Source organism: Rhipicephalus microplus, unplaced genomic scaffold, assembly GCF_043290135.1.
Source record: "Rhipicephalus microplus isolate Deutch F79 unplaced genomic scaffold, USDA_Rmic scaffold_17, whole genome shotgun sequence".
Lineage (NCBI taxonomy): Eukaryota > Metazoa > Arthropoda > Arachnida > Ixodida > Ixodidae > Rhipicephalus > Rhipicephalus microplus.
Window position 1 is genome coordinate 5,881,294 of NW_027464590.1, and position 23,602 is coordinate 5,904,895.

Genomic DNA, 23,602 nt, shown 5'->3' on the forward strand with positions numbered 1-23,602 from the left:
CAACTAGATACTACACAACTACAAATTCCACAACTAGAAACTCCACAACTTGAAACTCCATAACTAGAAACTCCGCAACTAGAAAATCCACAACTAGAAACTCCTCAACTAGAAACTCCACAACTTGAAACACCACAACTAGATACTCTAGAAACTCCCCAACTAGAAACTCCACAACTTGAAACTCCGCAACTACAAATTCCACAACTAGAAACTCCACAATAACTACAACTACAAATTCCACAACTAGAAACTCCACAGACTCCGCAACTATAAACTCCACAACTAGACAATCCGCAACTAGGAACTCTACAACTTCAAAATCCACAACTAAAAACTTCACAACTTGGAACTCCAACTCTAGATACTTCACAACTACAAACTCCACAACTAGAAACTCCACAACTTGAAACTCCGCAAATAGAAACTCCGCCACTACAATCTCCACAACTGGAAAACTCCGCAACTAGAAACTCTGCAACTAGAAACTCCGCAACTAGAAACTCCAGAGCTAGAAACTCCACAACTACAAACTCCACAACTAGAGACTCCACAACTAGAAACTCCACAACTACGAGTCTCACAACTACGAACCCCACAACTACAAACTCAACAACTAGAAATTCCACAACTAGAAACTCAACAACTTTAGACTTCGCAACTAGAAACTCCACAACTAGAGACTCCACAACTAGGAACTCCACAACTAGAGACTCCACAACCAGAAACTCCACAGCTAGAAATTCCACAGCTTGAGACTTCGTATGTAGAGACTCGGCAACTAGAAACACAACAACTAGAAACTCCACAACGAGAAACTCCACAACTAGAAACTCCACAACTTGAAACACCACAACGAGATACTCCACAAAAACAAATTTCATAACTAGAAACTCCACAGCTAGAAAGTCTGCAACTAGAAACTCTGCAACTAGAAACTCCGCAACTAGAAACTTCACAGCTAGAAAATCCACCACTAGAAACTCCACAACTACAGACTCCGCAACTAGAAAACTCCGCAACTAGAAACTCCCAACCAGACACTCCGCAACTAGGAACTCTACAACTTCAAAATCCACAACTAGAAACTCCCCAACTTGAAACACCGCAACTAGATACTCCACAACTACAAACTCCACAACTAGAAACTCCGCAACTAGAAACTCCGCCACTAGAAACTCCACAACTATTAAACTCCGCAACTAAAAAATCTGCAACTAGAAACTCCGCAACTAGAAACTCCACAGCTAGAAACTTCACTACTTGAAGCACCACAACTAGATACTCCACAACTACGAATTTCACAACTAGAAACTCCACAGCTAGGAAATCCGCAACTGGAAATTCTGCAACTAGAAACTCCCCAACTAGAAACTGCACAGCTAGAAAATCCACCACTGAAAACTCCACAACTAGCTACTCCACAACTAAAGACTCCGGAACTAGAAACTCCATAACTAGAAACTCCACTACTAGAAAACTCCGCAACTAGAAACTCTGCAACTAGAAACTCCACAACTAGAAACTCCTCAACTAGAAACTCCACAACTAGAAACACCACAACTAGATACTCCACAACTACAAACTCCACAACTAGAAACTCCACAACTAAAAACTCCACAACTTGAAACTCCGCAACTAGTAACTCCACAACTAGAGACTCCATAACTAGGAACTCCACAACTAGAAACTCCACAACTACAGACTCCACAACTACAGACTTCACAACTAGAAACTCCACAACTAGAAACTCCACAACCAGAAACTCCGCAACTAGAAACTCCGCGACTAGAAATCCCACAACTAGAGACTCTACAACTAGAGACTTCACAACTAGAAACTCCGCAACTGGAAAATCCACAACTAGAAACTCCACAGCTAGAAACTCCACATTTTGAAACACCACAACTAGATACTCCACAACTACAAATTCCATAACTAGAAACTCCACAACTTGAAACTCAACAAATAGATACTCCACAACTATGGACTCCACAACTAGAAACTCTAACACTAGAAACTCCACAACCAGAAACTCCGCAACTAAAAACTCCGCAACTAGAAACTCCACAGCTAGAAAATCCACAGCTAGAAATTCCACAACTAGAAACTCCACAACTACAGACTCCGCCACTATAAACTCCACAACTAGACAATCCGCAACTAGGAACTCTACAACTTCAAAATTCACAACTTAAAACTTCCCAACTTGAAACTCTAACTCTAGATACTCCACAGCCACAAACTCCACAACTAGAAACTCCACAACTTGAAACTCCGCAACTATAAACTCCGCAACTAGAAACTCCACAGCTAGAAAGTCCGCAACTAGAAACTCCGCCACTGCAATCTTCACAATTGGAAAACTCTGCAACTAGAAACTCTGCAACTAGAAACTCCGCAACTACAAACTCCACACCTAGAAACTCCACAACTACAATTCCACAACTAGAGACTCCACAACTAGAAACTCCACAACTACGAACTCCACAACTACGAACCCCATAACTACAAACTCCACAACTAGAAACTCCACAACTAGAAACTCCACAGCTTTAGACTTCGCAACTAGAAATCCACAACTAGAGACTCCGCAACTAGGAGCTCCACAACTAAAGACTCCACAACCAGAAACTCCACAGCTAGAAACTCCACAACTAGAGACTTTAAAACTAGAAACTCCGCAACTAGAAACTCCACAACTAGAAACTTCACAGCTAGAAACTCCAAAACTTGAATTACCACAACTAGATACTACACAACTACAAATTCCACAACTAGAAACTCCACAACTTGAAACTCCATAACTAGAAACTCCGCAGCTAGAAAATCCACAACTAGAAACTCCTCAACTAGAAACTCCACAACTTGAAACACCACAACTAGATACTCTAGAAACTCCCCAACTAGAAACTCCACATCTTGAAACTCCGCAACTACAAATTCCACAAGTAGAAACTCCACAATTTGAAACCCAACAAATAGATACTCCACAACTACGGAATCCAAAACTAGAAACTCCACTACAAACTCCACAACTAGAGACTCCACAAGAAACTCCACAACTAGAAACTCCACAACTTGACACTCCACAACTAATAAACTCCGCAACTAGAAAATCTGCAACTAGAAACTCCACAGTTAGATACTTCACTACTTGAAACACCACAACTAGATACTCCACAACTTGCAACCCCACAACTAGATACTCCACAACTACAAATTCTCAACTAGAAACTCCACAACTAAAAACTCCGCAACTATAAACTCCGCCACTAGAAACTCCACAGCTAGAAAGTCCTCAACTAGAAACTCTGCAACTAGAGACTTCACAACTAGAAACTCCGCAACTAGAAAATCCACAACTAGAAACTCCACAGCTAGAAACTCCACATTTTGAAACACCACAACTAGATACTCCACAACTACAAATTCCATAACTAGAAACTCCACAACTTGAAACTCAACAAATAGATACTCCACAACTATGGACTCCACAACTAGAAACTCTAACACTAGAAACTCCACAACCAGAAACTCCGCAACTAAAAACTCCGCAACTAGAAACTCCACAGCTAGAAAATCCACAGCTAGAAATTCCACAACTAGAAACTCCACAAATACAGACTCCGCAACTATAAACTCCACAACTAGACAATCTGCAACTAGGAACTCTACAACTTCAAAATCCACAACTAAAAACTTCACAACTTGAAACTCCAACTCTAGATACTTCACAACTACAAACTCCACAACTAGAAACTCCACAACTTGAAACTCCGCAACTAGAAACTCCGCCACTACAATCTCCACAACTGGAAAACTCCGCAACTAGAAACTCTGCAACTAGAAACTCCGCAACTAGAAACTCCAGAGCTAGAAACTCCACAACTACAAACTCCACAACTAGAGACTCCACAACTAGAACCTCCACAACTACGAGTCCCACAACTACAAACCCCACAACTACAAACTCAACAACTAGAAATTCCACAACTAGAAACTCAACAACTTTGGACTTCGCAACTAGAAACTCCACAACTAGAGACTCCACAACTAGGCACTCCATAACTAGAGACTCCACAACCAGAAACTCCACAGCTAGAAATTCCACAACTTGAGACTTCGTATGTAGAGACTCGGCATCTAGAAACACAACAACTAGAAACTCCACAACGAGAAACTCCACAACTAGAAACTCCACAACGAGAAACACCACAACTAGATACTCCACAAAAACAAATTTCATAAATAGAAACTCCACAGCTAGAAAGTCCGCAACTAGAAACTCTGCAACTAGAAACTCCGCAACTAGAAACTCCACAGCTAGAAAATCCACCCCTAGAAACTCCAAAACTAGCAACTCCACAACTACAGACTCCGCAACTAGAAAACTCCGCAACTAGAAACTCCCAACCAGACACTCCGCAACTAGGAACTCTACAACTTCTAAATCCACAACTAGAAACTCCCCAACTTGAAACACCACAACTAGATACTCCACAACTACAAATTCCACAACTAGAAACTCCGCAACTAGAAACTCCGCCACTAGAAACTCCACAACTAATTAACTCCGCAACTAGAAACTCCACAACTAGAGACTTCATAACTAGGAACTGCACAACTAGAAACTCCACAACTACAGACTCCACAACTACAGACTCCTCTACTAGAAACTCCGCCACTAGAAACTCCACAACTATTAAACTCCGCAACTAGAAACTCCACAGCTAGAGACTTCATAACTAGGAACTCCACAACTAGAAACTCCACAACTACAGACTCCACAACTACAGACTCCTCTACTAGAAACTCCACAACTAGAAACTCCACAACCAGAAACTCCGCAACTAGAAACTCCGCAACTAGAAATCCCACAACTAGAGACTCCACAGCTAGAAACTCCACATTTTGAAACACCACAACTAGATACTCCACAACTACAAATTCCATAACTAGAAACTCCACAACTTGAAACTCAACAAATAAATACTCCACAACTACAAATTCCATAACTAGAAACTCCACAACTTGAAACTCAACAAATAGATACTCCACAACTATGGACTCCACAACTAGAAACTCTAACACTAGAAACTCCTTAACCTGAAACTCCGCAATAAAAACTCCGCAACTAGAAACTCCACAGCTAGAAAATCCACAGCTAGAAATTCCACAACTAGAAACTCCACAACTACAGACTCCGCAACTATAAACTCCACAACTAGACAATCCGCAGCTTGAAACTCAACAACTTGAAACCCAACAAATAGATACACCACAACTACGTACTCCACAACTAGAAACTCCATAACTAGAAACATCACTACTAGAAAACTCCGCAACTAGAAATTCTGCAACTAGTAACTGCGCAACTAAAAACTCCACATCTAGAAACTTCACTACTTCAAACACCACAACTAGATACTCCAAAACTACGAATTCCACAACTAGAAACTCCACAACTAGAAACTCCGCAACTAGAAACTCCTCAACTAGAAACTCCACAACTTGAAACACCACAACTAGATAATCCACAACTAGAAACTCCCCAACTAGAAGCTCCACAACTAGAAATTCCGCAACTAGAAACTCCACAGCTAGAGACTCCATAACTCTAAACTTCACAACTAGAAACTCCACAACCAGAAACTCCACAAATAGAAACTCTGCAACTAGAAATCCCACAACTAGAGACTCCACAACTAGAGACTTCACAACTAGAAACTCCACAACTAGAAACTCCACAGCTAGAAACTCCAAAACTTGAAACACCACAACTAGATACTCCACAACTACAAATTCCACAACAAAAAACACCACAACTTGAAACCCAACAAATAGATACTCCACAACTACGGACTCCACAACTAGATACTCCAACACTAGAAACTCCACAACCAGAAACTCCGCAACTAAAAACTCCGCAACTAGAAACTCCACAGCTAGAAAATCCACAGCTATAAATTCCACAACTAGAAACTCCACAACTACAGACTCCACAACTAGAAAACTCCGCAACTATAAACTACACAACTAGACAATCCGCTACTAGGAACTCTACAACTTCAAAATCCACAACTAAAAACTCCACAACTTGAAACTCACAACTAGATACTCCACAACTGTAAACTCCACAACTTCAAACTCTGAAACTAGAAACACCGCCACTACAATCTCCACAACTGGAAAACTCTGCAACTAGAAACTCTGCAACTAGAAACTCCGCAACTAGAAACTCCACAGCTAGAAACTCCACAACTACAAACTCCACAACTAGAGACTCCACAACTAGAAACTTCACAACTACGAACTCCACAACTACGAACCCCACAACTACAAACTCCACAACTAGAAACTAAACAACTAGAAACTCCACAACTTTAGACTTCGCAACTACAAACTCCACAACTAGAGACTCCACAACTAGGAACTCCACAACTAGAGACTCCACAACCAGAAACTCCACAGCTAGGAACTCCACAACTTGAGACTTCGCATTTAGAGACTCGGCAACTAGAAAATCAACAACTAGAAACTCCACAACTTGAAACTCCACAACTAGAAACTCCACAACTTGAAACACCTCAACTAGATACTCCACAACTACAAATTTCACAACTAGAAACTCCACAACTAAAAACTCCGCAAATATAAACTCCGCAACTAGAAACTCCACAGCTAGAAAGTCCGCAACTAGAAACTCCGCCACTGCAATCTTCACAACTGGAAAACTCTGCAACTAGAAACTCTGCAACCAGAAACTCCGCAACTAGAAACTCCACAGCTAGAAACTCCACAACTACAAACTCCACAACTAGAGACTCCACAACTAGAAACTTCACAACTACGAACTCCACAACTAGAGACTTTACAACTAGAAACTCCGCAACTAGAAACTCCACAACTAGAAACTTCACAGCTAGAAACTCCAAAACTTGAATTACCACAACTAGATACTACACAACTACAAATTCCACAACTAGAAACTCCATAACTAGAAACTCCGCTACTAGAAAACTCCACAACTAGAAACTCCACAGCTAGAAATTTCACTACTTGAAACACTACAACTAGATACTCCAAAACTACGAATTCCACAACAATAAACTCCAACACTAGAAACTCCGCAACTAGAAACTCCACAACTAGAAACTCCTCAACTAGAAACTCCACAACTTGAAACACCACAACTAGATACTCTAGAAACTCCCCAACTAGAAACTCCACAACTTGAAACTCCGCAACTACAAATTCCACAACTAGAAACTCCACAACTTGAAACCCAACAAATAGATACAACTACGGAATCCAAAACTAGAAACTCCACTAGAAACTCCACAACGAGAAACTCCGATCTAAAGACTCCGCAACTAGAAACTCCACAACTACAAACTCCACAACTAGAGACTCCACAACAAGAAACTCCACAACTTGACACTCAACAACTAATAAACTCCTCAACTAGAAAATCTGCAACTAGAAACTCCACAGTCAGATACTTCACTACTTGAAACACCACAACTAGATACTCCACAACTTGCAACCCCACAACTAGATACTCCACAACTACAAATTTCACAACTAGAAACTCCACAACTAAAAACTCCGCAACTATGAACTCCGCAACTAGAAACTCCACAGCTAGAAAGTCCTCAACTAGAAACTCTGCAACTAGAAACTCCACAGTCAGATACTTCACTACTTGAAACACCACAACTAGATACTCCACAACTTGCAACCCCACAACTAGATACTCCACAACTACAAATTTCACAACTAGAAACTCCACAACTAAAAACTCCGCAACTATGAACTCCGCAACTAGAAACTCCACAGCTAGAAAATCCACCACTAGAAACTCCACAACTAGCAACGCCAAAACTACAGACTCCGCAACTAGAAAACTCCGCAACAGGGAACTCCCAACCAGACACTCCGCAACTAGGAACTCTACAACTTCAAAATCCACAACTAGAAACTCCCCAACTTGAAACTCCGCAACTAGATACTCCACAACTACAAACTTCACAATCAGAAACTCCACAACTAGAAACTCCACAACTTGAAACTCCACAACTAATAAACTCCGCAACTAGAAAATCTGCAACTAGAAACTCTGCAACTAGAAACTCCACAGCTAGAAACTTCACTACTTGAAACACCACAACTAGATACTCCAAAACTACGAATTCTACAACAATAAACTCCAAAACTAGAAACTCCGCCACTAGAAACTCCACAACTAGAAACTCCTCAATTAGAAACTCCACAACTTGAAACACCACAACTAGATACTCCACTACTACAAACTCCACAACTAGAAACTCCACAACTAAAAACTCCACAACTTGAAACTCCGCAACTAGAAACTCCACAACTAGAAACTCCACAACCAGAAACTCCGCAACTAGAAACTCCGCAACTAGAAATCCCACAACTATAGACTCCACAACTAGAGACTTCACAACTAGAAACTCCGCAACTAGAAAATCCACAACTAGAAACTCTACAGCTAGAAACTCCACATTTTGAAACACCACAACTAGATACTCCACAACTACAAATTCCATAACTAGAAACTCCACAACTTGAGACTCAACAAATAGATACTCCACAACTATGGACTCCACAACTAGAAACTCTAACACTAGAAACTCCACAACCAGAAACTCCGCAACTAAAAACTCCGCAACTAGAAACTTCACAGCTAGAAAATCCACAGCTAGAAATTCCACAACTAGAAACTCCACAACTACAGACTCCGCAACTATAAACTCCACAACTAGACAATCCGCAACTAGGAACTCTACAACTTCAAAATTCACAACTTAAAACTTCCCAACTTGAAACTCTAACTCTAGATACTCCACAACCACAAACTCCACAACTAGAAACTCCACAACTTGAAACTCCGCAACTATAAACTCCGCAACTATAAACTCCACAGCTAGAAAGTCCGCAACTTGAAACTCCGCCACTGCAATCTTCACAACTGGAAAACTCTGCAACTAGAAACTCTGCAACTAGAAACTCCGCAACTACAAACTCCACACCTAGAAACTCCACAACTACAATTCCACAACTAGAGACTCCACAACTAGAAACTCCACAACTACGAACTCCACAACTACGAACCCCATAACTACAAACTCCACAACTAGAAACTCTACAACTAGAAACTCCACAGCTTTAGACTTCGCAACTAGAAATCCACAACTAGAGACTCCGCAACTAGGAGCTCCACAACTAGAGACTCCACAACCAGAAACTCCACAGCTAGAAACTCCACAACTAGAGACTTTACAACTAGAAACTCCGCAACTAGAAACTCCACAACTAGAAACTTCACAGCTAGAAACTCCAAAACTTGAATTACCACAACTAGATACTACACAACTACAAATTCCACAACTAGAAACTCCACAACTTGAAACTCCATAACTAGAAACTCCGCAACTAGAAAATACACAACTAGAAACTCCTCAACTAGAAACTCCACAACTTGAAACACCACAACTAGATACTCTAGAAACTCCCCAACTAGAAACTCCACAACTTGAAACTCCGCAACTACAAATTCCACAACTAGAAACTCCACAATTTGAAAGCCAACAAATAGATACTCCACAACTACGGAATCCAAAACTAGAAACTCCACTACAAACTCCACAACTAGAGACTCCACAAGAAACTCCACAACTAGAAACTCCACAACTTGCAACCCCACAACTAGATACTCCACAACTACAAATTCTCAACTAGAAACTCCACAACTAAAAACTCCGCAACTATAAACTCCGCCACTAGAAACTCCACAGCTAGAAAGTCCTCAACTAGAAACTCTGCAACTAGAAACTCCGCAACTAGAAACTCCACAGCTAGAAAATCCACCATTAGAAACTCCACAACTAGCAACGCCACAACTAAGGACTCCGCAACTAGAAAACTCCGCAACTAGAAACTCCCAACCAGACACTCCGCAACTAGGAACTCTACAACTTCAAAATCCACAACTAGAAACTCCCCAACTTGAAACTCCGCAACTAGATACTCCACAACTACAAACTTCACAGTCAGAAACTCCACAACTAGAAACTCCACAACTTGAAACTCCACAACTAATAAACTCCGCAACTAGAAAATCTGCAACTAGAAACTCTGCAACTAGAAACTCCACAGCTGGAAACTTCACTACTTGAAGCACCACAACTAGATACTCCACAACTACGAATTCCACAACTAGAAACTCCACAGCTAGAAAGTTCGCAACTAGAAACTCTGCAACTAGAAACTCTACAACTAGCAACTGCACAGCTAGAAAATCTCCCACTAGAAACTCCACAACTACAGACTTCACAACAAGAAACTCCACAACTAGAAACTCCACAACCAGAAACTCCGCAACTAGAAACTCCGCAACTAGAAATCCCACAACTAGAGACTCCATAACTAGAAACTCCCCTACTATAAAACTCCGCAACTAGAAACTCTGCAACTAGAAACTCCGCAACTAGAAACTCCACAGCTAGAAACTTCGATACTTGAAACACTACAACTAGATACTCCAAAACTACGAATTCTACAACAATAAACTTCAAAACTAGAAAGTCCTCAACTAGAAACTCCAACACTTGAAACACCACAACAAGATACTCCACAACTACAAACTCCACAACTAGAAACTCCACAACTAAAAACTCCAACACTTGAAACTCCGCAACTAGAAACTCCACAACTAGAAACTCCGCAGCTAGAAAATTCACAGCTGGAAATTGCACAACTAGAAACTCCACAACTACAGACTCCGCAACTATAAACTCCACAACTAGACAATCTGCAACTAGGAACTCTACAACTTCAAAATCCACAAATAAAAACTTCACAACTTGAAACTCCACAACTAGATACTCCACAACTACAAACTCCACAACTAGAAACTCCACAACTTGAAACTCCGCAACTAGAAACTCCGCCACTACAATCTCCACAACTGGAAAACTCCGCAACTAGAAACTCTGCAACTAGAAACTCTGCAACTAGAAACTCCAGAGCTAGAAACTCCACAACTACAAACTCCACAACTAGAGACTCCACAACTAGAAACTCCACAACTACGAGTCCCACAACTACGAACCCCACAACTACAAACTCAACAACTAGTAATTCCACAACTAGAAACTCAACAACTTTAGACTTCGCAACTAGAAACACAACAACTAGAAACTCCACAACGAGAAACTCCACAACTAGAGACTTCACAACTAGAAACTCCACAGCTAGAAAGTCTGCAACTAGAAACTCTGCAACTAGAAACTCCGCAACTAGAACTCCACAGCTAGAAAGTCCACCACTAGAAACTCCACAACTAGCAACTCCACAACTACAGACTCCGCAACTAGAAAACTCCGCAACTAGAAACTCCCAAACAGACACTCCGCAACTAGGAACTCTAAAACTAGAAACTTCACAACTTGAGACTTCGAAACTACAAACTCCACAACTAGAAACTCCACAACTAGAAACTCCACAACTAGAAACTCCACAACTAGAAACACCGCAACTAGAAACTCCACAGCTAGAAAGTCCGCAACTAGAAACTCTGCAACTAGAAACTCCGCAACTAGAAACTCCACAGCTAGAAAATCCACCACTAGAAACTCCACAACTAGACACTCCCAACTAGACACTCCGCAACTAGGAACTCTACAACTTCAAAATCCACAACTAGAAACTCCACAACTTGAAACTCCACAACTAGATACTCCACAACTACAAACTCCACAACTTAAAACTCCGCAACTAGAAACTCCATAACTAGAAACTCCACTACTAGAAAACTCCGCAACTAGAAACTCTGCAACTAGAAACTCCACAACTAGAAACTCCTCAACTAGAAACTCCACAACTTGAAACACCACAACTAGATACTCCACAACTACAAGCTCCACAACTAGAAACTCCACAACTAAAAACTCCACAACTTGAAACTCCGCAACTAGAAACTCCACAACTAGACACTCCATAACTAGGAACTCCACAACTAGAAACTTCACAACTACAGACTCCACAACTACCGACTCCACAACTAGAAACTCCACAACTAGAAACTCCACAACCAGAAACTCCGCAACTAGAAACTCCGCGACTAGAAATCCCACAACTAGAGACTCCACAACTAGAAACTTCACAACTAGAAACTCCGCAACTAGAAAATCCAAAACTAGAAACTCCACAGCTAGAAACTCCACATTTCGAAACACCACAACTAGATACTCCACAACTACAAATTCCCTAACTAGAAACTTCACAACTTGAAACTCAACAAATAGATACTCCAAAACTATGCACTCCACAACTAGAAACTCTAACACTAGAAACTCCACAACCAGAAACTCCGCAACTAAAAACTCCGCAACTAGAAACTCCACAGCTAGAAAATCCACAGCTAGAAATTCCACAACTAGAAACTCCACAACTACAGACTCCGCAACTATAAACTCCACAACTAGACAATCCGCAACTAGGAACTCTACAACTTCAAAATTCACAACTTAAAACTTCCCAACTTGAAACTCTAACTCTAGATACTCCACAACCACAAACTCCACAACTAGAAACTCCACAACTTGAAACTCCGCAACTATAAACTCCGCAACTAGAAACTCCACAGCTAGAAAGTCCGCAACTTGAAACTCCGCCACTGCAATCTTCACAACTGGAAAACTCTGCAACTAGAAACTCTGCAACTAGAAACTCCGCAACTACAAACTCCACACCTAGAAACTCCACAACTACAATTCCACAACTAGAGACTCCACAACTAGAAACTCCACAACTACGAACTCCACAACTACGAACCCCATAACTACAAACTCCACAACTAGAAACTCCACAACTAGAAACTCCACAGCTTTAGACTTCGCAACTAGAAATCCACAACTAGAGACTCCGCAACTAGGAGCTCCACAACTAGAGACTCCACAACCAGAAACTCCACAGCTAGAAACTCCACAACTAGAGACTTTACAACTAGAAACTCCGCAACTAGAAACTCCACAACTAGAAACTTCACAGCTAGAAACTCCAAAACTTGAATTACCACAACTAGATACTACACAACTACAAATTCCACAACTAGAAACTCCACAACTTGAAACTCCATAACTAGAAACTCCGCAACTAGAAAATCCACAACTAGAAACTCCTCAACTAGAAACTCCACAACTTGAAACACCACAACTAGATACTCTAGAAACTCCCCAACTAGAAACTCCACAACTTGAAACTCCGCAACTACAAATTCCACAACTAGAAACTCCACAATTTGAAAGCCAACAAATAGATACTCCACAACTACGGAATCCAAAACTAGAAACTCCACTACAAACTCCACAACTAGAGACTCCACAAGAAACTCCACAACTAGAAACTCCACAACTTGCAACCCCACAACTAGATACTCCACAACTACAAATTCTCAACTAGAAACTCCACAACTAAAAACTCCGCAACTATAAACTCCGCCACTAGAAACTCCACAGCTAGAAAGTCCTCAACTAGAAACTCTGCAACTAGAAACTCCGCAACTAGAAACTCCACAGCTAGAAAATCCACCATTAGAAACTCCACAACTAGCAACGCCACAACTAAGGACTCCGCAACTAGAAAACTCCGCAACTAGAAACTCCCAACCAGACACTCCGCAACTAGGAACTCTACAACTTCAAAATCCACAACTAGAAACTCCCCAACTTGAAACTCCGCAACTAGATACTCCACAACTACAAACTTCACAGTCAGAAACTCCACAACTAGAAACTCCACAACTTGAAACTCCACAACTAATAAACTCCGCAACTAGAAAATCTGCAACTAGAAACTCTGCAACTAGAAACTCCACAGCTGGAAACTTCACTACTTGAAGCACCACAACTAGATACTCCACAACTACGAATTCCACAACTAGAAACTCCACAGCTAGAAAGTTCGCAACTAGAAACTCTGCAAGTAGAAACTCTACAACTAGCAACTGCACAGCTAGAAAATCTCCCACTAGAAACTCCACAACTACAGACTTCACAACAAGAAACTCCACAACTAGAAACTCCACAACCAGAAACTCCGCAACTAGAAACTCCGCAACTAGAAATCCCACAACTAGAGACTCCATAACTAGAAACTCCCCTACTATAAAACTCCGCAACTAGAAACTCTGCAACTAGAAACTCCGCAACTAGAAACTCCACAGCTAGAAACTTCGATACTTGAAACACTACAACTAGATACTCCAAAACTACGAATTCTACAACAATAAACTTCAAAACTAGAAAGTCCTCAACTAGAAACTCCAACACTTGAAACACCACAACAAGATACTCCACAACTACAAACTCCACAACTAGAAACTCCACAACTAAAAACTCCAACACTTGAAACTCCGCAACTAGAAACTCCACAACTAGAAACTCCGCAGCTAGAAAATTCACAGCTGGAAATTGCACAACTAGAAACTCCACAACTACAGACTCCGCAACTATAAACTCCACAACTAGACAATCTGCAACTAGGAACTCTACAACTTCAAAATCCACAAATAAAAACTTCACAACTTGAAACTCCACAACTAGATACTCCACAACTACAAACTCCACAACTAGAAACTCCACAACTTGAAACTCCGCAACTAGAAACTCCGCCACTACAATCTCCACAACTGGAAAACTCCGCAACTAGAAACTCTGCAACTAGAAACTCTGCAACTAGAAACTCCAGAGCTAGAAACTCCACAACTACAAACTCCACAACTAGAGACTCCACAACTAGAAACTCCACAACTACGAGTCCCACAACTACGAACCCCACAACTACAAACTCAACAACTAGAAATTCCACAACTAGAAACTCAACAACTTTAGACTTCGCAACTAGAAACACAACAACTAGAAACTCCACAACGAGAAACTCCACAACTAGAGACTTCACAACTAGAAACTCCACAGCTAGAAAGTCTGCAACTAGAAACTCTGCAACTAGAAACTCCGCAACTAGAACTCCACAGCTAGAAAGTCCACCATTAGAAACTCCACAACTAGCAACTCCACAACTACAGACTCCGCAACTAGAAAACTCCGCAACTAGAAACTCCCAAACAGACACTCCGCAACTAGGAACTCTAAAACTAGAAACTTCACAACTTGAGACTTCGAAACTACAAACTCCACAACTAGAAACTCCACAACTAGAAACTCCACAACTAGAAACTCCACAACTAGAAACACCGCAACTAGAAACTCCACAGCTAGAAAGTCCGCAACTAGAAACTCTGCAACTAGAAACTCCGCAACTAGAAACTCCACAGCTAGAAAATCCACCACTAGAAACTCCACAACTAGACACTCCCAACTAGACACTCCGCAACTAGGAACTCTACAACTTCAAAATCCACAACTAGAAACTCCACAACTTGAAACTCCACAACTAGATACTCCACAACTACAAACTCCACAACTTAAAACTCCGCAACTAGAAACTCCATAACTAGAAACTCCACTACTAGAAAACTCCGCAACTAGAAACTCTGCAACTAGAAACTCCACAACTAGAAACTCCTCAACTAGAAACTCCACAACTTGAAACACCACAACTAGATACTCCACAACTACAAGCTCCACAACTAGAAACTCCACAACTAAAAACTCCACAACTTGAAACTCCGCAACTAGAAACTCCACAACTAGACACTCCATAACTAGGAACTCCACAACTAGAAACTTCACAACTACAGACTCCACAACTACCGACTCCACAACTAGAAACTCCACAACTAGAAACTCCACAACCAGAAACTCCGCAACTAGAAACTCCGCGACTAGAAATCCCACAACTAGAGACTCCACAACTAGAAACTTCACAACTAGAAACTCCGCAACTAGAAAATCCAAAACTAGAAACTCCACAGCTAGAAACTCCACATTTCGAAACACCACAACTAGATACTCCACAACTACAAATTCCCTAACTAGAAACTTCACAACTTGAAACTCAACAAATAGATACTCCAAAACTATGCACTCCACAACTAGAAACTCTAACACTAGAAACTCCACAACCAGAAACTCCGCAACTAAAAACTCCGCAACTAGAAACTCCACAGCTAGAAAATCCACAGCTAGAAATTCCACAACTAGAAACTCCACAACTACAGACTCCGCAACTATAAACTCCACAACTAGACAATCCGCAACTAGGAACTCTACAACTTCAAAATTCACAACTTAAAACTTCCCAACTTGAAACTCTAACTCTAGATACTCCACAACCACAAACTCCACAACTAGAAACTCCACAACTTGAAACTCCGCAACTATAAACTCCGCAACTAGAAACTCCACAGCTAGAAAGTCCGCAACTTGAAACTCCGCCACTGCAATCTTCACAACTGGAAAACTCTGCAACTAGAAACTCTGCAACTAGAAACTCCGCAACTACAAACTCCACACCTAGAAACTCCACAACTACAATTCCACAACTAGAGACTCCACAACTAGAAACTCCACAACTACGAACTCCACAACTACGAACCCCATAACTACAAACTCCACAACTAGAAACTCCACAACTAGAAACTCCACAGCTTTAGACTTCGCAACTAGAAATCCACAACTAGAGACTCCGCAACTAGGAGCTCCACAACTAGAGACTCCACAACCAGAAACTCCACAGCTAGAAACTCCACAACTAGAGACTTTACAACTAGAAACTCCGCAACTAGAAACTCCACAACTAGAAACTTCACAGCTAGAAACTCCAAAACTTGAATTACCACAACTAGATACTACACAACTACAAATTCCACAACTAGAAACTCCACAACTTGAAACTCCATAACTAGAAACTCCGCAACTAGAAAATCCACAACTAGAAACTCCTCAACTAGAAACTCCACAACTTGAAACACCACAACTAGATACTCTAGAAACTCCCCAACTAGAAACTCCACAACTTGAAACTCCGAAACTACAAATTCCACAACTAGAAACTCCACAATTTGAAACCCAACAAATAGATACTCCACAACTACGGAATCCAAAACTAGAAACTCCACTACAAACTCCACAACTAGAGACTCCACAAGAAACTCCACAACTAGAAACTCCACAACTTGCAACCCCACAACTAGATACTCCACAACTACAAATTCTCAACTAGAAACTCCACAACTAAAAACTCCGCAACTATAAACTCCGCCACTAGAAACTCCACAGCTAGAAAGTCCTCAACTAGAAACTCTGCAACTAGAAACTCCGCAACTAGAAACTCCACAGCTAGAAAATCCACCATTAGAAACTCCACAACTAGCAACGCCACAACTAAGGACTCCGCAACTAGAAAACTCCGCAACTAGAAACTCCCAACCAGACACTCCGCAACTAGGAACTCTACAACTTCAAAATCCACAACTAGAAACTCCCCAACTTGAAACTCCGCAACTAGATACTCCACAACTACAAACTTCACAGTCAGAAACTCCACAACTAGAAACTCCACAACTTGAAACTCCACAACTAATAAACTCCGCAACTAGAAAATCTGCAACTAGAAACTCTGCAACTAGAAACTCCACAGCTGGAAACTTCACTACTTGAAGCACCACAACTAGATACTCCACAACTACGAATTCCACAACTAGAAACTCCACAGCTAGAAAGTTCGCAACTAGAAACTCTGCAAGTAGAAACTCTACAACTAGCAACTGCACAGCTAGAAAATCTCCCACTAGAAACTCCACAACTACAGACTTCACAACAAGAAACTCCACAACTAGAAACTCCACAACCAGAAACTCCGCAACTAGAAACTCCGCAACTAGAAATCCCACAACTAGAGACTCCATAACTAGAAACTCCCCTACTATAAAACTCCGCAACTAGAAACTCTGCAACTAGAAACTCCGCAACTAGAAACTCCGCAACTAGAAACTCCACAGCTAGAAACTTCGATACTTGAAACACTACAACTAGATACTCCAAAACTACGAATTCTACAACAATAAACTTCAAAACTAGAAAGTCCTCAACTAGAAACTCCAACACTTGAAACACCACAACAAGATACTCCACAACTACAAACTCCACAACTAGAAACTCCACAACTAAAAACTCCAACACTTGAAACTCCGCAACTAGAAACTCCACAACTAGAAACTCCGCAGCTAGAAAATTCACAGCTGGAAATTGCACAACTAGAAACTCCACAACTACAGACTCCGCAACTATAAACTCCACAACTAGACAATCTGCAACTAGGAACTCTACAACTTCAAAATCCACAAATAAAAACTTCACAACTTGAAACTCCACAACTAGATACTCCACAACTACAAACTCCACAACTAGAAACTCCACAACTTGAAACTCCGCAACTAGAAACTCCGCCACTACAATCTCCACAACTGGAAAACTCCGCAACTAGAAACTCTGCAACTAGAAACTCTGCAACTAGAAACTCCAGAGCTAGAAACTCCACAACTACAAACTCCACAACTAGAGACTCCACAACTAGAAACTCCACAACTACGAGTCCCACAACTACGAACCCCACAACTACAAACTCAACAACTAGAAATTCCACAACTAGAAACTCAACAACTTTAGACTTCGCAACTAGAAACACAACAACTAGAAACTCCACAACGAGAAACTCCACAACTAGAGACTTCACAACTAGAAACTCCACAGCTAGAAAGTCTGCAACTAGAAACTCTGCAACTAGAAACTCCGCAACTAGAACTCCACAGCTAGAAAGTCCACCACTAGAAACTCCACAACTAGCAACTCCACAACTACAGACTCCGCAACTAGAAAACTCCGCAACTAGAAACTCCCAAACAGACACTCCGCAACTAGGAACTCTAAAACTAGAAACTTCACAACTTGAGACTTCGAAACTACAAACTCCACAACTAGAAACTCCACAACTAGAAACTCCACAACTAGAAACTCCACAACTAGAAACACCGCAACTAGAAACTCCACAGCTAGAAAGTCCGCAACTAGAAACTCTGCAACTAGAAACTCCGCAACTAGAAACTCCACAGCTAGAAAATCCACCACTAGAAACTCCACAACTAGACACTCCCAACTAGACACTCCGCAACTAGGAACTCTACAACTTCAAAATCCACAACTAGAAACTCCACAACTTGAAACTCCACAACTAGATACTCCACAACTACAAACTCCACAACTTGAAACTCCGCAACTAGAAACTCCATAACTAGAAACTCCACTACTAGAAAACTCCGCAACTAGAAACTCTGCAACTAGAAACTCCACAACTAGAAACTCCTCAACTAGAAACTCCACAACTTGAAACACCACAACTAGATACTCCACAACTACAAGCTCCACAACTAGAAACTCCACAACTAAAAACTGCACAACTTGAAACTCCGCAACTAGAAACTCCACAACTAGACACTCCATAACTAGGAACTCCACAACTAGAAACTTCACAACTACAGACTCCACAACTACCGACTCCACAACTAGAAACTCCACAACTAGAAACTCCACAACCAGAAACTCCGCAACTAGAAACTCCGCGACTAGAAATCCCACAACTAGAGACTCCACAACTAGAAACTTCACAACAAGAAACTCCGCAACTAGAAAATCCAAAACTAGAAACTCCACAGCTAGAAACTCCACATTTCGAAACACCACAACTAGATACTCCACAACTACAAATTCCCTAACTAGAAACTTCACAACTTGAAACTCAACAAATAGATACTCCAAAACTATGCACTCCACAACTAGAAACTCTAACACTAGAAACTCCACAACCAGAAACTCCGCAACTAAAAACTCCGCAACTAGAAACTCCACAGCTAGAAAATCCACAGCTAGAAATTCCACAACTAGAAACTCAACAACTACAGACTCCGCAACTATGAACTCCACAACTAGACAATCCGCAACTAGGGACTCTACAACTTCAAAATCCACAACTAAAAACTTCACGACTTGAAACTCCCCAACTAGATACTCCACAACTACAAACTCCACAACTAGAAACTCCACAACTTGAAACTCCTCAACTAGAAACTCCGCCACTACAATCTCCACAACTGGAAAACTCCGCAACTAGAAACTCTGCAACTAGAGACTCCACAACTAGAAACTCCACAACTACGAGTCCCACAACTACAAACCCCACAACTACAAACTCAACAACTAGAAACTCCACAACTAGAAACTCAACAACTTTGGACTTCGCAACTAGAAACTCCACAACTAGAGACTCCACAACTAGGAACTCCATAACTAGAGACTCCACAACCAGAAACTCCACAGCTAGAAATTCCACAACTTGAGACTTCGTATGTAGAGACTCGGCAACTAGAAACACAACAACTAGAAACTCCACAACGAGAAACTCCACAACTAGAAACTCCACAACTTGAAACACCACAACTAGATACTCCACAAAAACAAATTTCATAACTAGAAACTCCACAGCTAAAAAGTGCGCAACTAGAAACTCTGCAACTAGAAACTCCGCAACTAGAAACTCCACAGCTAGAAAATCCACCACTAGAAACTCCTCAACTAGAAACTCCACAACTTGAAACACCACAACTAGATACTCCACAACTACAAACTCCACAACTAGAAACTCCACAATTAAAAACTCCACAACTTGAAACTCCGCAACTAGATACTCCACAACTTGCAACCCCACAACTAGATACTCCACAACTACAAATTTCACAACTAGAAACTCCACAACTAAAAACTCCGCAACTATAAACTCCGCAACTAGAAACTCCACAGCTAGAAAGTCCTCAACTAGAAACTCTGCAACTAGAAACTCCGCAACTAGAAACTCCACAGGTAGAAAATCCACCACTAGAAACTCCACAACTAGCAACGCCACAACTACAGACTCCGCAACTAGAAAACTCCGCAACACAAAACTCCCAACCAGACACTCCGCAACTAGGAACTCTACAACTTCAAAATCCACAACTAGAAACTCCCCAACTTGAAACTCCGCAACTAGATACTCCACAACTACAAACTTCACAATTAGAAACTCCACAACTAGTAACTCCACTTTGAAACTCCACAACTAATAAACTCCGCAACTAGAAAATCTGCAACTAGAAACTCCACAGCTAGAAACTTCACTACTTGAAACACCACAACTAGATACTCCAAAACTACGAATTCTACAACAATAAACTCCAAAACTAGAAACTCCGCCACTAGAAACTCACAAACTAGAAACTCCTCAATTAGAAACTCCACAACTTGAAACACCACAACTAGATACTCCACAACTACAAACTCCACAACTAGAAACTCCACAACTAAAAACTCCACAACTTGAAACTCCGCAAGTAGAAACTCCACAACTAGAAACTCCACAACAAGAAACTCCGCAACTAGAAACTCCGCAACTAGAAATCCCACAACTAGAGACTCCACAACTAGAGACTTCACAACTAGAAACTCCGCAACTAGAAAATCCACAACTAGAAACTCCACAGCTAGAAACTCCATATTTTGAAACACCACAGCTAGATACTCCACAACTACAAATTCCATACCTAGAAACTCCACAACTTGAAACTCAACAAATAGATACTCCACAACTATGGACTCAACAACTAGAAACTCTAACACTAGAAACTCCACAACCAGAAACTCCGCAACTAAAAACTCCGCAACTAGAAACTCCACAGCTAGAAAATCCACAGCTAGAAATTCCACAACTAGAAACTCCACAACTACAGACTCCGCAACTATAAACTCCACAACTAGACAATCCGCAACTAGGAACTCTACAACTTCAAAATCCACAACTAAAAACTTCACAACTTGGAACTCCAACTCTAGATACTTCACAACTACAAACTCCACAACTAGAAACTCCACAACTTGAAACTCCGCAAATAGAAACTCCGCCACTACAATCTCCACAACTGGAAAACTCCGCAACTAGAAACTCTGCAACTAGAAACTCCGCAACTAGAAACTCCAGAGCTAGAAACTCCACAACTACAAACTCCACAACTAGAGACTCCACAACTAGAAACTCCACAACTACGAGTCTCACAACTACGAACCCCACAACTACAAACTCAACAACTAGAAATTCCACAACTAGAAACTCAACAACTTTAGACTTCGCAACTAGAAACTCCACAACTAGAGACTCCACAACTAGGAACTCCACAACTAGAGACTCCACAACCAGAAACTCCACAGCTAGAAATTCCACAGCTTGAGACTTCGTATGTAGAGACTCGGCAACTAGAAACACAACAACTAGAAACTCCACAACGAGAAACTCCACAACTAGAAACTCCACAACTTGAAACACCAAAACGAGATACTCCACAAAAACAAATTTCATAACTAGAAACTCCACAGCTAGAAAGTCTGCAACTAGAAACTCTGCAACTAGAAACTCCGCAACTAGAAACTTCACAGCTAGAAAATCCACCACTAGAAACTCCACAACTACAGACTCCGCAACTAGAAAACTCCGCAACTAGAAACTCCCAACCAGACACTCCGCAACTAGGAACTCTACAACTTCAAAATCCACAACTAGAAACTCCCCAACTTGAAACACCGCAACTAGATACTCCACAACTACAAACTCCACAACTAGAAACTCCGCAACTAGAAACTCCGCCACTAGAAACTCCACAACTATTAAACTCCGCAACTAAAAAATCTGCAACTAGAAACTCCGCAACTAGAAACTCCACAGCTAGAAACTTCACTACTTGAAGCACCACAACTAGATACTCCACAACTACGAATTTCACAACTAGAAACTCCACAGCTAGGAAATCCGCAACTGGAAATTCTGCAACTAGAAACTCCCCAACTAGAAACTGCACAGCTAGAAAATCCACCACTGAAAACTCCACAACTAGCTACTCCACAACTAAAGACTCCGGAACTAGAAACTCCATAACTAGAAACTCCACTACTAGAAAACTCCGCAACTAGAAACTCTGCAACTAGAAACTCCACAACTAGAAACTCCTCAACTAGAAACTCCACAACTAGAAACACCACAACTAGATACTCCACAACTACAAACTCCACAACTAGAAACTCCACAACTAAAAACTCCACAACTTGAAACTCCGCAACTAGTAACTCCACAACTAGAGACTCCATAACTAGGAACTCCACAACTAGAAACTCCACAACTACAGACTCCACAACTACAGACTTCACAACTAGAAACTCCACAACTAGAAACTCCACAACCAGAAACTCCGCAACTAGAAACTCCGCGACTAGAAATCCCACAACTAGAGACTCTACAACTAGAGACTTCACAACTAGAAACTCCGCAACTGGAAAATCCACAACTAGAAACTCCACAGCTAGAAACTCCACATTTTGAAACACCACAACTAGATACTCCACAACTACAAATTCCATAACTAGAAACTCCACAACTTGAAACTCAACAAATAGATACTCCACAACTATGGACTCCACAACTAGAAACTCTAACACTAGAAACTCCACAACCAGAAACTCCGCAACTAAAAACTCCG